Consider the following 8610-nt stretch of genomic DNA (forward strand, 5'->3'; position numbering starts at 1 on the left):
TCCTGCCAGCAGGGAGTGTTGCTGGTGGTAATGCACCAGAAACGGATGACATTAGGACCCTGTTGCTGGTAACTAGCTCCACCATAAGCTCATTATGGTGGAGGAGGAGATCATTTTGGCGGGTGGCTTGCTCGGCCAGCACCTGAGCACTTGCAGCCATGGCCTGATGCGCCTCAGCCATGGCCTGCAGGCTCCCAGCGATGGCCTGCTGGGTGCTGACCAAGCTCGCCATGATCTCCTCGGTCCTATGCATCCGTTCTGATGCCAACTCTCCCTGCTGGTTTATGTCCCCAAGCATCTGGGCCAACCTGGCCAAATCGGCTTGGGCCGATGGCTGCTGCTGCACAGGCCTACCACTGGGGCCAGGTGGCACGGACTCCTCCACCTCCTGAGCAGAGTCGTCACCAAGCAGTGGGGTGTCTGTGGAAAATGATAAACACAATTAGGACACATTCTAAGATAATTACTTGCACAAGTTTATGGCATGACAAATATTTACCTTCAATAAAAGACGCAAACACTTCAGCTGGGGCCTCGCTATCCATCGTGCTCACCCCCCTGACCTCCTCAAGTGATACACAGCTCTCGGCCATCAACTCCAGGGGGGTGAACTCTAGCCCTGATGGCATGGGCCCGGCCCCAGATGTCTGGCTGTGTTCCCACCGCTTGGTCATCTTCCTCTTCAGGTTGGTTTTGAAGTCCTGCCACCTGCAATGTAAGTTGACATATTAATACATGTCACTCCAGATGTTTGCTGTTGCTGCCATTGCTCTGTGCTACATATTACGACATGTGCTTAATGTCAAAAACATAACATTACATGCAACTATGATATCAACCGTTACAATACACATTCACAATCACCCTACTCTAACTCTCAACCAAATAACATGTCAATAATGTCTGTGTATGGTAACAACCTCACCGGCCATTTGCAAAATCCATCTAAGCATGAATTCAATCATTACTTGTCTATTACTGGGCACATGTATCACAAAACAACTTGCCTCTTCTTGACATGGTCGGCCTCACGAACTTGTGGCGCAACTTCATTAATCTCTGCCGTTATCTCTTCCCAAATCTTCCATCTGCGTGTGTGTGTCAGCCTCTCTGATGGACACTCAATCAAATCACGTGCTCGGGGAACCAGGATGGCAAGCTCCTGTGCTTCATATGCCTTATTTCTTGTAGTTGGTTCCTCTGTTGCCCTCTTTCTCCCCTTGCCACGTCCATGGCCACGCCCCCTGGCACGTGTCGCTGCACTTGAAGTGCTGGCCATGGTACTATCTTGTGAAGTCCCCGGTTGTGTTCCAAAAGATTCTTCTGATGGTGCATATGAGACAGCTGCAGGTTGCCCTGCTGCAGAAGGGCCAGGTGCAGGTTGCCCTGCTGTAGAATGGTCAGGTGCAGGTTGCCCTGCTGTAGAAGGGCCAGCAGCCTCCTCATTTCCCACTGGCCGCATGTGCAGTGGCACATAGGTGGTGCTGGAGTCCACCTGGTCAAATAGTTGCTGCAGCTCCTGGTCCACCTCTGGTTGTGATCCAGACATGTTAGCAACAACATTGTCACATTCTAATACACCTTTATATACTGTTTGTGTATCCTGTTTGGCGGACATCAGCGGCAGCTGCGTTCCGTGCACGTGCGTACGTCGCTGTTTTTTCGCGCCGCATACGGTGGCGGAAATTCTATTGTGTAAAACCTGGCGAAACTTCTACATGAAATACTGGTCACCAATTCTAACATTGCATAGAATCTTCTGATACACCTGTGACTATCGCACAATACACATGCTATTTGCTAGCATGACATGACATTTGGTTCATGACTACTGTGGTATTGTGGCGTTTGATTGCAAGCTAAAAGTAGCCCAATCCCTTAGAAATTCCAGGCCACAAGTCATGCAATACTCATCACTACTGTTATAGACCACACATGTGACAGGCCTATAAATAGTGAGTTGCTGCTAGAATCATTTGTCTCCAGATCTGGACTTGTCAGGGTCTAAGGTAAGCTCTTCCATGGTCCTTGTAGATATGATATCCATTAACAATGTAAGTGTATGAATGTATGCACCATTGCCTCACTGACTACAGATTGTTGGGCCAGCAAAGTCTTTGTAGCATTATTGCAACATGTCACATGTTCACTATTTCACTCACAGGTCTTAAACCTGTGTGTGTTCATCTATTGCAGGACAACATGTCCCAGCAATAGCTGGAATGTCTCATAGTACATGATGTCGGCAACAAATGCAGACACCTTTGATACTCAAGTAGTGTTTAGTAGTTCGATGTTGTAAGCATCTGTGTGTTTAGGACGGTGTGTATTGAGTTCATATTATTGTTACATCATTATAGAGTCAAATGGATCTTCGGGATTTTACAGGGCGGCCATCTATTGTACGTATTGAAGCCTACAAATCTATTTGTAGTGGGATATGGCCATTATGTGCATAGGTGCATCAGTATTTATGTTCATTTCTTTATAGGTTGCTGAAGCAATGATGCGGGACATGGAAAGGAGGCTAAGGGCACTTGCGGCTCTCCCCACTCGTCGCCCAAGGAGGCCAGGACGTGCTAGAATCTATCGCACACGGGTGACTCTGTTTGCTATGCCCGATGATGAGGTACTTACTAGGTACCGGTTACCGCCACATGTAATTCTGGATCTGCTCTCGTTAATTGAGAGTGATCTGGAACCTCTACACGGGATCACGACAGCAATTCCGCCTCACACACAGCTGCTGGCGGTGTTGCATTTCTGCGCCTCAGGATCATTCCAACAAGTAGTGGCAGTACTTGCTGGAATATCTCAGCCGGCCTTCTGCCGAATCCTGAGGCGTGTGACGTCGGCCATGTTCAGGCGCAAGGGGCACTTCATGGCCATGACATTTGCCACGAGACCCTGCGCAGAAGCCAGCAGGCCTTCCATCAAATTGCTGGCTTCCCTAATGTGATAGGGGCTGTGGATGGCACCCATGTACCATTTGTGCCTCCATCTCGAAGTGAGAAGATATATAGGAACCGCAAATTGTTCCACTCACTGAACGTGATGGTGGTATGTGGCCCATCCATGGAGATTCTCGCCTTCAACTCGAAGTTTCCCGGAAGTGCCCATGACTCTCATGTCATCCGACAAACCGGGATATGGCAAAGACTACAAGAGCTGGAAGGCCGTGATGCGTGGGTTCTGGGTGACTCCGGTTACCCATGTACGCCCTGGCTACTTACGCCGTACAGCTACCCAGCACCGGGCCCACAGGAGGCATTCAATCGGGCGCATGTTGCCACCAGGCAAGTGGTGGAGCGCTCAATTGGCCTTTTAAAGGGTCGATTTAGAGTGCTCCACCGCACTGGTGGTGACTTACAGTATGCGCCTCAAATGGTGTCGAGGATCGTGGGCCTGTGTATATTTTTCCACAACATTGCTGTGCGGCGTGAGATACCCTTTGATGAGTGGGAGGTACCATCTGAGCCGCAAGATCCGCCCATGCGCCCATCCCGCGCCCCTGAATGCCGGAGGGGATACCAGCTGCGGGACTCTGTGGCGCAAAGATACTTCAGGTACATTTTATCTAGTGGACCAGAACACACCAATTGTTGTAAAAATCACCCCTTCAAATAAGTACAGTGTGGTAGTTGTCAGTGTTACAAAACAACAATTAGCCAGCCTGCCCTCCTAATGGCAAAGAAATAGTAGATATTTATCATATGTGCTTAGTTTTGGGGGAAGTACAATATAGGTGCTCATTATTATACCTTGTACAAGGGATCTTATGTGTTTGTTATATCTTCATTATTGTAGTTGATACTATCCCTGATGACTGGTGAGTACATTGATTTATTCTCTAATGTGTTGGGGATTTTTTCCTGTGTTGATGTATGATTTGTTTGCAGATATATATATATATATATATATATATATATATATATGATATTTCAATTTATTAACATGTTTAAACATTTCAAGGAGCAGGCAGGCAGGCAGCCAGGCAGGCAGCCAGGCAGGCAGCCAGGCAGGCAGCCAGGCAGGCAGCGCTGGTGTATAATGCTGGACTCAGGATACCTGCAAGTATGTGTATGTGTCTTTTAAACATAAATGTACGCATACACATAGATGCATAGAGTAAGTAATGCTAAGTACAGCTATGCGTTGCTAAGCTATAGCACGCGTTGCTTGGCGGAGCGAGGCCTTATTGGATTTGCTAAGTGCATACACACTGTGTTTTATATATATATCAGATTTGCTCATTCCCATACATCAGCACTACTGTTTTTAAGGCATGCGAATTTGTCACCATTTGTGTTGGCGCAGAGACGCTGTTCATGTAAAGATGAACAATAAAGTTATTAACACAAATAACTGTGATAAACCAATGACACCACCTGATTGGTTGATTGATGCCATTGTTAACATGGCGGAGACACGCAGGGCAGAGCCATTTTCGCCTGCGGAGCTGAGGGCTCTGGTCTCCGTCATGGAGACAAGGCTGGGCCGTGCGGGGCCCTTTATCACAAATGGGCAGAAGCGGCGGGCATATGCTGCGGCAGGGCGCCGGATTTACGCCCGCACCCGGGTGCGGAGGAGCATCGGCCAGCTCGAGAGGCGGTGGTCGGACCTCCGCAGGCGCCAGCCCCAGCTTCTCCAGCAAATTAGGGGCGAGATAGCTGATTGTGAGTATTTTAGCTATGAAATTTCGCACTTACATCATACCATCTATAAACAATAAAATGTGTCTCATGATAAGTGGGTGTCCATGGGTTTACAAGTCCATAGACTGTTATGTGTGCTTCTTCCTGGTTAACATGCAGTCATGTGGCTTTTATATGTAATGACATAGCATTCATGATTCAGATGCATACAATGTGCCAGATCTAATATGTGTTCAACATTGATAAATGCCTGGGTTGTAATGATTGAACAAATTACTAACAATCACATAATAACTTAAATGTCACATTTTGGAGTCCATTAACAGTAAGGAGCTACTTTCAAGCATCGTTTGCCAACATTATCACCCTTCCATGTATGTCTTGTTATGGATTACTACATGTGCCCCAATGACCCGACATTGACCATGATTTTGTTTTCTACCACACAGCACGAGCCCGAGCACGACAGGCACGGGAGCAGGCCGAGGCAGCCCTGGCGGAGGAGCAGGCGCAAGAGCGTGATGAGGAGGTGGCGGCGAGGGTGGAGGAGGAGCAAGTGGAGGAGGAGGAGGAAATGGTGGAGGAGCAAGTGGAGGAGGTGGAGGAGATGGTGGAGGAGATGGTGGAGGAGGTGGAGGAGATGGTGGAGGAGGTGGTGGAGGAGGAGGAGGTGCCTGAGGAGGTGGTGGAAGAGGAGTTGGTGGCAGAGGAGGAGGTGGAGGAGGTGTTGGTGGCGGAGGAGGAGGTGGAGGAGGTGGTGGTGGTGGAGGAGGTGGTGGAGGAGGTGGTGGTGGTGGAGGAGGTGGTTGTGGCGGAGGAGGTGGAGGAGGTGATGGTGACGGAGGAGCTGGCGGAGGAGGGGGCTGAGGAGGCCACGGTTGCCCCAGAGGTGTCCGAATCCGAGGGGGAGGAGGCGTGTGAGGCCCCGGAGTCCCATCAGATCGGTATGTTTACATAATGCATCATTCATGAAGTAGTTGGACTGGTATTTGTTATGTAGCACTGGTGATTAAAAATTTTGGTACAATACTATTAATACAGACCCCAAAGTGGGTAGCTACAGATACTGGGACGGGTTAGATGGGGTGTCCAAGGCATCCCTTTCATCCAGGACACCTCTGAATTACACAGGTTTGTGGGATGGCTTGGAGCTCCATTTTGACTGCCACATAACCGTTGCAGTTAAACAGGATTCTGGAGTAAAGGGATGAGTGGATCATTTGTGGATTAAATTCACCTGCTGCAAGCCTCGATTCTGACCCATCATATAGTGGAATCTATATTGTTGTTGAATGTTATTTATAAACTATAGGATGTATGCTATAAATGGAGTATGGGCCGGCCTACCTTGGAATGGAGTCACAAGTTGCCAGTGTCCCAGGAGCCTCCTCTACCTAAACACCCCCTGTAGTTCAGATTGTTTTTTTGGCCTCACAGAATTGTAGGTTGGTTTAGACTGAATTATGATTTTGAGGATGTGTACTGTGCATTCCTGACATTTGCATAACTCCCATGCCACGAACCATCACTGAACTTAGACTGAGGAGATTGTGACAAGTTCTTATTGACGGAGGCCATGACATGCTTGTCAATGGTTAGTCATGGGTGGGTTGTAAATGAGAAGAAACACTATGACTGTTATGTCTTCTGCAGAGTAAAGGGTAGAGGGAAAAAAACACAGTATGTAGTAAATAAGTTTGCATGTATGTATATATGTGTGTGTCATATCTATTTATCTATGTGTGTCTCTATCTCTCTACATATATATATATATATATATATATATATATATATATATATATACACACACATGTCACCTAGCATTTCTGCAATTTATGTAGCAGTATGTGAAATGTATGCATGAATATCATGACTAATTTTTGCCCCTTTGACATGCCCACAGATGACACAACACCGGCAGATGAGGGGGTTCGTGGGGCCCTCCTGCGTGCGGAACACCATTTACGATTATTAATCGCGGATCTGCAGGACCTGCGCGATTTACTTCTTTAATTTTTTTTTTTTTTTTTTTGATATTTAATTGTTAATTGTTCCTCGTAATAAATAATTTATGCAAGTTCAAAGTTGTTGGTTTTCTTTGCACATTAAACAGTATATGTGTAGATTGTTTATAATCTTTTACACAGGGTCTAATACAAACCATTGCACTTCAATTGCTGTAAGGGTTAATGTGTGCAATGCATGTGTTAGGCATGGTTGTAAGGATATATTGGCATCTAATTGATTCCAATTCCAAATAAGCATTTTTTTATGAGGATAGGTAATTGAATAAGTGGGTCATGTGATGTATTGCAGAATATACATAATAGTGGGTTGTTTGGCGTAAATACTCCGCTTACGGGCGGTAGCACCGCTAGGCTCCCGTTCGGATGCGGTATTCCCGTGCATACTCTGTAATACTCTGTAATACCGTGCAGAATCGGAGTGTTTCCCCCGCACACGCATGGTTTATATGTCGTCCGTAAACACGCCCTGTTCTTAAAGAGTGAGTCCGTCCGAATGCGGAGGACACGTGGGCGTTTCTACGGACGATGGCCGCACGCGGCAGAACACCGTGGCGTGCGGACCGCTCCGTAAGAATGCGGGAATATCCGCACCGATCAGAATAAGGGCCTCGGTGCTAAGTTGGTTTTAAGGGTGAAAGCTCTTTTGAAGACAACCTCTGGAATCACCGCTTTTAGTACGGGATCCAGCAGTAAGATATCCCAGTGTTTTTTTTTTTTTTAAATATCTTTGATTTTATTATTATCCACATTATATTTTGTTATAAACGGTACAAACATTGAGTTAGATTTTTTTATTTCTTGTCTGATAAGTTAACAATTGTTGTCTATCCTTCTCACTCACTCTTTTTTTGCAATTTTTGTAAGGTAGAACAATTCCATTTCAGTCTTATAAATTGCGAACAAGGAATGTTGGACACCCATTTGCTGAGGTGACAGCTAGTAAAGTTTACGTAACAGTTGCTGTCAACACATTTAATATGCGTATATGTATTTATATTTTTTGATGTCTCCTAATCTGAAGTGTCTAAAACCAAGTCTACAAACTCAATCTTCGCAGGGTCAAACTTAGACGTAAATTTTACATTTAGTTCATTCACATTTAATTTGGCCACAAATTCATCAAAAGATGTTCTGCTCCCTTGCCACACGATGATAATATCATCAGTGAAGAATTTATAGCATTTAATATGATGACTAAATTCGATATTAATCTCAGAGTAGCTTGTCTCCCATTTCCCTAACTATAAATTCGCTAGGCTTGGAGCGTAGGGTGTCCCCATCGCAACTCCGCAGAGTTGCAAAAAAAAACTTGTTTTGAAAAATAAAATAATTGTTCTCTAGAACTATGCATATACTATCCAAAATGAAATGACGTAGGTTTACACGAATTGATTCATCATTATATATATGTATATACTGTATATATAGTAGACAAGCGGACCGGCACTCTCCCCTCTGGAACAAAGGCCCCGGTGCCTTTCTATAGCGATGAATAGATGATGAAAGAAAGAAGGCACTCCAGGGACTTAGAAAAATGCAAAACGTGTATTTAAATGGCCATCTTTGTTACCATTTAAATACATGTTTTGCATTTTTCTAAGTCCATGGAGTGCCTTCTTTCTTTCATTATCTATATATATATATATATATATATATATATATATATATATATATATATATAAGTAGACAAGAAAAGCAGCGCTCCATCTAAAGGTTAGAATAAATGTATTTAAACCACAGCAAAGTTTCAATGCTAACAACGCATTGTCATCAGGCTCAATCAAATTACACACTACTGACCTTAAATAATTGCAGAATTAATCACCGGGCGCAATCTCCCGGTCTGTTCACGAACAGCAAGTGACATCATCATTTCACTTCTCACGGGAGGACGCATCCTGCCTGTGGAGTGCAATACTTTGCAATAC

The sequence above is a fragment of the Crinia signifera genome, chromosome 9 (assembly GCF_055691185.1).
Source record: "Crinia signifera chromosome 9, ASM5569118v1, whole genome shotgun sequence".
Taxonomy (NCBI): domain Eukaryota; kingdom Metazoa; phylum Chordata; class Amphibia; order Anura; family Myobatrachidae; genus Crinia; species Crinia signifera.